Source organism: Buteo buteo, chromosome 17 (assembly GCF_964188355.1).
Source record: "Buteo buteo chromosome 17, bButBut1.hap1.1, whole genome shotgun sequence".
Taxonomy (NCBI): Eukaryota; Metazoa; Chordata; class Aves; order Accipitriformes; family Accipitridae; genus Buteo; species Buteo buteo.
The window spans coordinates 519,041-529,005 of NC_134187.1; the positions used below are offsets into that span (position 1 = coordinate 519,041).

Genomic DNA, 9,965 nt, shown 5'->3' on the forward strand with positions numbered 1-9,965 from the left:
GGTGGCACCGGCGGGAGTCCCACTCCGCAGGTCGGTTCAGCCGGCGTTAAAAACCCAAACCAATGCACGGCCTCGAGGGCGAGCGGGTTCCTGCAGCAAACCAGAGAGCAGACAACATCTCCGACCCCACGAAACCGCACGCCCAAACACCGCCGGCTCCTCCCATGGAGCCGAAGCCGCTGTGACACATGTGCACCTGGCACACGCATGTCCTGGGCACACGCACACACGTGCCGGCGGTTACCTGGCAAGCCCACACGCTTTCCCCTCCAGGTGCTGCAGGGCACCGCACGCTCGCTTATGGCCCGGCCTGCCTGAGGCAGGCAGGGGCGCAGGCAGAGCCCGTGGGAAGGCGTCGGGCAGGGACGCGCAGATGTGCGGTCCTAAAAATACCCGTATGAAAACCACCACCTGAAGGTCCCCGAGCAGCCGCCCCGGCACGGCGGCTCCGCGGCAGCCCCGGTGGCGAAGCAGCGGCCGCCACCGGATTTCAGGCACAGTCGTCACCCGTGCTCGGCAGCTCGGCGGTCACGCAGGCAGCCGGGGGAACGCCTGGGCCGCGGCCTCGCCAGCCGGCGACCGGCACGGGCACCAGCATCCCGCCTTTCCTCGAGAGGCGGCGGGCGCTGCGTGTCACGAAAAGAGGCTCCCGCTAGGAAGTTTCGAGCTGACTCAGCACGAAAGGCCAGTGCAGGCGCGGGAGCTGCCGGGAGCAGCCGCCGGGTACGACAACATCCTCTCCCCTCCGGCTCCCCGCGGCCGCCGGCTTCGAGGGATTTGCTCCGGGCAGGTCCGGGTCTCCCCGTCCGGGTGGGCGAGAGGCAGCCCCCCGGCACAGCCGGGCAGGATGCGGGCACCCACCGTCACGGCCGGCTCCTGCCACCACGCACTCGGTGCAGCAATGCAAGCACCGAACGCCAATCCCGTGGTGACACCGTCTACGTCACACAAAGGGAAGAAATAAAGAAAGAGGAACTGAGCGGAGAGGAAAATTTCATTTGCCCACAGGTTCGCACACACGAACACCCGAAAACGAGGAGGAGGGGTGGAGAGAAAAAATAAAAGAGAGAGGAAAGGGGGAAGCGAGCGGGCGGCCGGGCCGTGGCCCTGCCAGGGCCGGAGGAGCCCGAGAGCGGGCAGGCAGCGGGCAGGCAGCGGGCAGGCAGCACCCAGCGCCCTGCCAGGCCTCTGCCCCGCGCCGCCCCCTCCCCGCCCCGGGCTGCTGCTCTTCTGGCTCCCCGCGGCGGTGGGGGACAGACACACACACACGCATTTTTGGGGGTACAACAAAAAAAAGAAAATCAAACTTTTGGCAGGTGCCAGCTAGCCCGTCCCCGTCCCCCCCCGCCCCAGCCCCCCGGGGCGAACTCTGCTGCTGCCCGCGGGAGGGCAGCGCCGGGCCGGGCCGGGGGGCTGCGGGCACCGACCCCGCAGCGGGTCGGGAGGGGGGGGTTATCCCCCCGGCTCTCCGGCCCCCAGCAGCCCCGGCGTGTGTGTGTGGGGGGTGTCTCGCCCCGGGGGTCTCCGCTGCCGGGCGCGACGGGACCGGCCCTGGGGGGGGGGAAGCGGACGACGACCCCCCCCCACCGGCGGTGACACCCCCCCCCCGGGGCGGCCCCGCAGCGGGGATCGGGCCGGGGCCCCGCGCTGCCCTTCAGCCGCCCGGCGCGGCGCTCAAGGACACGGCGGCGCCGCGGGGGCCGGGCCGCGCCGCCCGCCACCCCCGCCCGCCGAGCGGGGCCGGGCCGGGCCGGGAGCGGAGGAGCGGGGCGGGGGGGGGCAGCGGCGAGGCGGGCCCGGCCCGGCGGGTGGCGGCCCGGCCGCTGCCATGTTTTCCTGCTCGGCGTTGCGCCCCCCGGCCCGGCCCGGCTCGGCTCGGCCCCGCCGCAGCCCCCGCCGCCGCGACGCCCCCCGGGCCGGGACGCGGACAGGCGGACAGACGGACACGGACGGACACACACCGGGGCGGGGGTGTCGGCGGGGGGCGGGGGGGTGCGGGCCGCCCGCCGGGCTCCGCGGGCCGAACCGAGCCGAGCCGAACGGAGCCGAGCGTTGCCGAACCGAGCCGAGTCCTCCCGAGCCGAGGCGGAGGGGAAGGCTCGGGGCGGGAGGGGGGGGGGGAGAGTCGGCGGGAGTCGAGGGCTGCCCGCCCCGTCCCGGGGGTCCGCGGGGGCCACGCCGTGTCCGCGCCGCCGCGGGGCCGTTACCTGGGCCGGTGCGGGCCCGGCGCGCCGTGCCGAGCCGTGCCGAGCCGTGCCGAGCCGCCGCCGCCGCTGCGCTGCCCGGCGAGGCCTCCTCCCGCAGCGCCGCCGCCTCCACTGCAGCACCGAGCCGCGCCGCCCGCCGCCCGCCCGCCGCGCGGTCCTAGCGCCCGCCGGGCCGCGCCGAGCGCAGTCCAGAGCGGGCCCGGGACGGGACGGGATGAAACGGCCGCGGGGGCAGCGTCGGGGCCGGGCTGTGCCGGGGGGGGGGGTGTGTGTGTGTGTGTGTGTGTCACTGGGATGGGCCAGGCCCGTGCCGTGCCGTGCCGTGCCAAGCCAGAGCGACCCGAGCCAAGCGTAGTCAAGGGCTGCGTGCCGCGTCGAGCCAAGCTGGGCTGGCCTGGGCCGAGCCGAGCCGAGCCAGGCCGGGTGACGCAGTGCCAAGCCGACCCGAGCCAGGCCGGGTCGAGCCGACGCTGGCCACGCGGCACCGTGCCAGGCCACGCCACGGCGTGCCAACCCACGCTGGACCAGGCCAAGCCAAGCCAAACTGAGCCGTGCCATGTCGCGCTGGGCTGAGGAAGGGGGGGGGTGGGCCAAGCTGAGCCGGGCCCGGCAGTCCCGCGCAGTGCCGGGCCAAAGCCACCTGGAGCCGGGCTGAGCCCGGCATCGCTGAACGGTGCTGGGCGGTGCTGGGGAGGTCCGAGCAGTGCCAGCCCAATGCCGAGTGGTGCCGCGCCTGGCCGAGGAGCGCCAGGCCGTGCCATGCCAAGCTGTGCCGTGCAGTGCCAGACTGTGCAGCACGGAGCCATGTGTGCCAAGCTGAGCCGGGCCGGACAACGGCACGCTATAAAGACTGCTGCCGAGCCAAGTGGTGCCATGCCGTATCGGGCCGTGCAGGGCCGTGTCAGCTGGAGCAGTGCCATGCCAAGCAGTGCCACACACTGCCATACGGGGTCAAGCCACACAGTACTATGCAGTGCCAAGCCAAGCAGGGCCATGCAGTGCTGTGCCATGCAGCGCAGTGTTGAGCCGTGCCATGCAGGGCTAAGCCACGTTGAGCCGTGCAGAGCCAAATTCTGCAGTGTAGCGCCATGCGGTGCAGGTCTGAGCCGTGCTGAGCCGTGCCACATGATGTGGCATCTACCTGTGCCGAGCTGCACACCGTCACGCTGAGCCGTGCTGTGCCAAGCCATGCCGTGCTGAGCTGTGCCCACGGTTGAGAACCATGCCGAGGTGTGCAGCGCCATGCCAAAGCAAGCCACATTGGGCACTGGTGAGCTGTGCCACGCAGCACCGAGTGGAGTTGTGCAGTGCCAAGTCACGCCCTGCTGTGCCAAGCCACGCCAGCTGTGCGCCGCAGTGCTCAGCTGAGAGCCATGTGGTGCTGAGGCACGTGCCTTGCAGTGCTGAGCCGTGCCGTGCTGTGGGGACCTGCCCTATGGTTTGCACTGTGCATCCTGCGGTGCTCAGCCGCGGGGACTGCCCCACAGTGCTCCACGGCAGGGACCCTCGCTGCACCCTCCCGCGGTGACCCCCCCAGGGCTGGTCCCACATCCCTCTGCCCAGCCCGGGGTACCCCCTGGCCCCATCCCTTGCTCCAGCCCTTCTCCCCATGCTCGTGCCAGCCGTGTCCCCCCAGTCTCCTGGTGCCAGCAAGCCCTGACCCGCAGGAGGCACCGCTGGGATGTCTCTGGGAGCTTCCGCTCGCTGGGCACCCCTGCCCTGTGCTCCAGCATCCCACGCCAGCCCCATGCTGGGGGGGGGCTGGATGGAGACCCCACTGTTTCTCTCACAGCCAGAGGCTGCTGGAGGGATGCCAGGGCTGAGCGGGGACCGGAGCATCCTCGGGCACCTTCCCCTGAGAGGCGTTTGCGAGGCAGTTCCTTGAGAGGCTCAAAGCCTGATGATGGACACGGATGCATCACGAAGGCTTGGAAAGCAGACGATGGATCAAAGGACTTGGCAGTTAGGATGTCTTTGAGTCTCGCGATTTGTAAACACACCTGTGGCTTCCTCGGGGCTGATACAGGTTCCTGTGGCACTGGTGGTGCCGTGGGTGCTGGGGAGGGACTGGAGACCTGGGCACTGCTGGGACCAACCGGCTGGCTGGCAGCAGTTGTGGAGGGGAGACGGGCTCTGCTCTGTGCCAGTGGGGAAGCACCCGGAGGTCGGGACTACAAGGAGCACTGGAGACCCCAGAAGAGCCGTGCGCCAGTGTTGCGCTGGAGAAGGGGGGACCTGGGGGGCCATGGAGAGCTGGAGGGGGGTTGCTGGGTCCCCCCAGCCGCAATGGGCACCCAGGGATGCTCGCGCTGCCGCCCCCGACACCGCACGCACTGGGCACGGGCTGCCAAAGCCTGTGCTTAACCGGGGCCGCACGCCAAAGCTGGCGCCAGCGGGTGCTGAGGACAGAGTGACCCCAGAGGGGCCCAGCCTGCCCCAGGGAGCATCACAGCACCGCCCGGATGAGTGCCCGGGGTCCCAGGCTGGCATCCACAGCCCCCAGCATGGGCACGAGGGGCTCAGCAGCACCCAGCCGTGTTTTGGCAGCCCCACTCCTGCCCCTGGCCGTGCCGTGCTGCCGTGTTGTGCTGTGCCGGGCGGCAGCCCCGAGAGGAACCTTTCAAGGCAGGGGCCCCGGCTTGCCTTCAGTGCTGGAAGGCGCCTAGTGCACATGGGGGCACTGTAAAATAAGACATTAATTAATAATAATAATTAATGTTGCATTCCCCTGACTTAATAGACCGTCTTCTTCACCGCTGCAGGGGAAGGCTGCTCCCGCCCTCCCTCCCTCCCGCTCCCATGGGTCTCTGGCAGGAGACCTTCAGCGGGTGCCGGTGTTCCAGGCTGGAAAAGGGCAGGTGCCCGCCGGCCCAGAGCCACAGCAAAGGCCGACGGGCTGCCTGCTTCTGCCGGTACCTCCCTGTGCACAGCCGGCGGCAGCACCCGCGGTGCCTGCAGCAGCAGACCCAGCATGTGCATTTGAGCCAGCATCTGCTCGCTCGCTGGGCTTGACCCCACCAAACCATACAGGGCTGGCAGCAGCGCCGGCCGCCGATGGCTGCGTCTGCGATGGCACAGCCCCGGCGCTGCATTGGGAATCGCCCTGCGATGCTTCCAGAGCAAGGCTTCGGTGCAGCGAGCAGCGGCGCGTTGTTGCCCAAGCACGTGAGATGAGGGATCTGCCCCAGCTCCCTGTTGTGCCGACATAGCCGGGCCTGGCAGCGGCACGGCGTGGGATCCCCGGGGCGAGCAGCCCCTACTCGCTGGCACGGTGAGCCCAGCTGGCTGAACCTTGGCTCCAGGGGTGTGCCAGGACTTTATCATCGGCTGATTAACCCCAGCACCCCGGCTGCCCCTGACGCCGGGATGCAGGTGAAGAGCCTGGCTGCGCCGCTGGCGAATGCTGCTGCAGCTCGGCCCCAGCAAAACCCATTTCTCCAGTTGCTTAATGTGCCCCAGGCTGCCCTGCTATCCCGTGGTGATCTTCCTGGAGCAGCATGTGCCGTGGTGATGGCAGCTGCCGTCACTCCTTCTCGGCAGGTCTCCTCCGGCATGCCGCCGTGTCGTGCCGCAGAGCCTTCGTTCCCCCAGACGGAGTAGCCGCGTCCCAGTGCCCCGAGCCACCGTGCGCCCTGGTGCAGTGCAAGACGGCTCTCCCCAGCTGCACCTCGCCAGCTGCTATTTCGGGATGCTGGCACCGGCGGCAGAGCTGCGGTAACTGCGCGCCTGCAGCTGAACTCAGGCAGGCTGACCCCGGCCGTGCCCCCCTGCATCCCATCCTCGAGCTGCCTGTGGCCCCGCTGTTCCCCCCGGCTGTGGCACGGGCTGTGCCAGGGCTGGCAGGGCTTTCCCAGCTGGCTCTCGGGGCATTGGTGATGCCAGCTTTAGCAGCCTGCTCGGGTTTGTTGCGGCTGCCGCACGTGTGCTCCCGCTCCCAGCTCCAGGGGAACCTGCCACGCTGCAGGAATTTTTTTCCATAGCCCAAAGCCCCAGCCGAATCGCAGTGCTGCTTGGCACAGCCGCCCTCATGCCCTGGCCACAGCCACGCTGGCACCCTGGCACACCCATGGGTCCCCGCACCTCGTGCCACAGCACTTCAGGTGACTGTGCCCGCGGCGCCGGCTGGCAGCCAGCCCGGCAGCAGCCCGGGCACGCACCGCTCCCATGCAGCGCGCGCTGCCTGCGCTGCTCGAACAGGCAGCGTTGCCTACGGCACGGAGCACGGGCGGCTCAGCCACAGAGCCCTGCCGCAGTGCCGGCGCAGCAGGTTGAGCTGTGGGTAGGTGCATCATTGCACAGGGCATAGCTGCTGGCAGCAATGGCTCCATGTAGGTATACCTGTGTGTAGGAATAGCTGCATGTAGGTATGGCTCCATGCCGGTATAGCATCACATAGGTATGGCTCCACGTGTATCTGCACATAAGTAGAGCTTGATGCGTAGGCACATCTGCAAGGGAGTATGTCTGCCCATAGGTATATCTATGTGTAGGTATGGCTGCACATAGGTATATCTGCACCTCTGTAGAGCTTGATATAGGTATATGTGCAAGTAGGTATAGCTGCACAATTAACGACCTGCTCGGGTTTGTATTTTTGACTTCTTTCCTTGAAGAACAACTGCCCAGTGACCAGCTGGGGCTCCTTAAACCTGCTGCTAGGTCAGGCTTTGCGCTGGGCCAGGCTTTGCACTGAGCCTGGCTTTTCCTCTGGCTGAGCAGAGGCCGTGGTGCTGCTTATGTCGGTGTTTATCGCTAGAAACACGCCGGAGCTGCGCTCCTGGCTGGGGCAGAGGGAAGGGATGGGCAGGTTTCTCCTGCAAGACCATTATCCGTGCTTTCCCTGTGGTTCCTGCCGCGGTGGGTGCAGAGCTGGGGGAGCCCGGGCATCTGGGCTGCAGGTGATGCAGGGTCGCTCCCCCGGCTGGCTGTCTGGCAGGGCTGTTGGGATGCTTCTCATCACGGCGCTTCCTGCGCCTCTCCTCTCGCCTGTCAGGAGGTTTCGTCCTTGTGTCTGCTCTTGCTGACAGCTTTCCGGATGGAAAACATTACTGTCTCCAAAAACAGGACATTTTTTTTCCCCCTTTTGCTTTGAAACCCCCACTGAAAAGGAAAAGTTGATAGGAAGAGCATTTGCTGCATCTTGCCTCCACTTCCCATTCACCGGCGAGGGGCACGGGGTGGGTAGGGCTGTAAGGTGGGCTCCCACACGGGCCATGCCAGCAGCAACCCAAGTGTCCCCACTGTGTTGTCCCCCAGTGCTCCTGGTGTCGTCCCCTCCATTGTCCCCTTTGCTCCTGACATTATCCCCCATTGCTCCCGGCATAATCCCCCACATTATCCCCATCGCTCCTGGAATTACCCCCATTGCTTCTGGCGCTATTCTCCCCATTGTCCCCATTGCTCCCAGTATCACTCCCCACATTACCCTGCCGTGCCGGGAAAGGGTTTGCACCTCCATCAGGAGCCCACGTTGGACTCCGCCATGGCAATGCCTGCCATGCCGGCCAGGTGCCACGTGCCGGTGCCACATGCCGATGCTCCTCTCTGGCAGGGCATCACCAAACCAGCCCTGCCACTCTTTCGGTATTTGCCGATCCTTGCTCTCAGCGATGGGAAAGCTCTGGTGAAAAGCACCCGAGCGTGCCTCCTCTCGTGGCAGGGCCGCGGTGCGCACATCCTGTTATCACCGCTCCGGCGCCGCGCCCGGCAGGAGGAAGCTGCCGACGACCGCCGGGAAGAAGGAAACGGCCGGGGCTGAGCGTGGGGCACCGGGGATGGGCAGCTCCCGCTCACCGAGGGACCGGCCGGCTCTCAACCGCCTGCGCAGACTGAACCCGGGCACCTTCCCCAGGGCTGCTTGGTCACCAAAAAGCAGCGGTGGGGAGGAAGGTGGTTTTAGTGCCAGGGCAGCCGGCGGTGGTGCTCAGCGGAGGGGAAGCGGTGTTTGCCGGTGGGAGAGGGAGGCTGGACGGTGGTGCTGGCTGGGGGTGGCTGAGTTAAGTGAGAAGCTGTGAAAGCTGGACAGAATATTGATCAGGGATGCTGGAAACTCAAGGGATGGCTCTGGGCAGCAGCGAAGGGGACAGTAATGGGAATTTAAGCATATGGGGAACGAGCGAAATCCTGGCAGAGATGCAGGACCGTCCCTGGGTAACGCCGCTGGCAGGGGAGACGCAGCCGGTGAGCTCTTCTGCTCTGGCGAGGGGCTGGTGGCAGGCTCAGCGGGGGACGAGGTAGAAGATGGCTACGGGTCATCCATCTTCCCCTGCCAGGTCTTGGTGTCTCCACGCTCCAACGTGGCCATCCTGTTCCGTGGTCCTTGCCACTGGGGGAGCTGGCAACTCCTGTCCCCTCCATGCTTTGCACCTCCAGGGAGTTTCTGCAAACCCCAAAGACCCTTCGAATACCCAGGGAGCCCTGCGGCTGGGGCTGCTGGCCTGGGCTGTGTCCCTCGCCCTGCCGAGAAGTGCCCGTGTCCCTTGGAGCCGCTTGGCTGCTGGCATTGGGCCTTTCCAGCCGGCTTCCCATTTCCCACGGCAGGCTGCGGTGCCCGGCATGGTCCCTGCTGCCCCTCTCCGTGGGGGCTCAGCCGGCAGCCGCGGCCGTGCCGGGGAGCGCAGTGTGCCGCTTGCCCGCCTGCCCACCCTCCTGCCCCGCCAGCTCCTCTGGCAGCCGATCCTCCACCGGCAGCTTCGTTTTGGCTAATAGGTGCAATTATCCCTGGCTTAAATCTCTGCGTGACAGGGAGGTCAGGGCAGCTGGAGGAGGGCAGCAGCTCCCGGCAAGGCGTTTCCGACCGGCTGTAAATCTCCTGGCCCACGGATGGTGCAGCACCAGGCACCAGCCGGGCTCTGACCCTCTGCCTGCTCCTCTGCCTGCCGGGCTTGTTAGGGCTGGAAGCATTGCTTGCCGGACTCAGCGTCCTCCTGCCACTGCGCAGGGCACCGGCCGCCCGTCCTGCAGCCCTTGGCAGAGGTGGGGGTCCCTGGGGTCCCCCTGCGCCAAGCAGCCGCCCGCCCCCGGCAGCTCGGCCTCGTCACCGAGAGGAGCCGCAGCAGCGTGTCCCGGTGACGGTCGCCAGTTTGGAAGGCAGCTCCCTCTGGGGGCTTGGGCGCGGGGATCGGATTAATTAATCTTGCCAAGAGGGCAGGCGCCAAATTAAGCCGGTGACACACGGTCAGCCAGTTAGTCAGCGCTGCCGCGGAGGGAGCAGCGGCTGATCCTGCCTCGGTGCGGGAGGAACCTGCGTCACGCGCCGGGCAGCGGCATGGCGTGCCAGGCTGGCACACAGCGTGCCGGGCTGGCGTGCGGCCTTGCCGGGGTGGGGGGGATCTCTCTCACGGACACCTTTGTCAGTCCCCGGGGATGTGGGGCGTGAGGAGCACGGCACACCGCCCCGGCAGCGCTCACCGCAGGCTCCGGTGGGCTGCGTGGGGGTGATGCAATGGGGGCAGCAGCGGCGGTGCCGGTGGGAAGGCATCCCCTGGGAAGAGGCAGAGCTGCTGCAGTGGGGCCCCACATTTGCCCCCCGCTCCCTGGTGATGCCACCGGCCCGGCCCGGCCACCGCCGTGCTCGGGGTGGCTCCTGTCGCTGCCTGTGCCCCACAGGTCCCCCCGCCTCTGCAGTGGGGGGTGTTTGCTCTGTTCCAGAGTCCCTCTGTCCGGGTCCGAGCACCCTCAGACTAAGCAAATCCCGAGAGCCGCACTCCGGGGTTGGGGCCCACCCCACGGCTCTGGCCCCACGGCAGATGCGGGGAT

At 67.7% G+C, this 9,965-nt stretch overlaps 1 protein-coding gene across 2 annotated transcripts in view; it reads right to left on the bottom strand.

Moving 5' to 3' along the window:
* The window catches only part of DNMT3A (DNA methyltransferase 3 alpha), a 44,640-nt gene extending 42,311 nt beyond the window's left edge, over window positions 1-2,329 (bottom strand). For both annotated transcript variants that reach the window (XM_075048826.1, XM_075048825.1), the window contains exon 1: window positions 2,208-2,329. The gene's annotated coding sequence lies outside the window, so the exon portion shown is untranslated. The remainder of the gene's footprint in view (window positions 1-2,207) is intronic.
* Window positions 2,330-9,965: the final 7,636 nt, after the last annotated feature.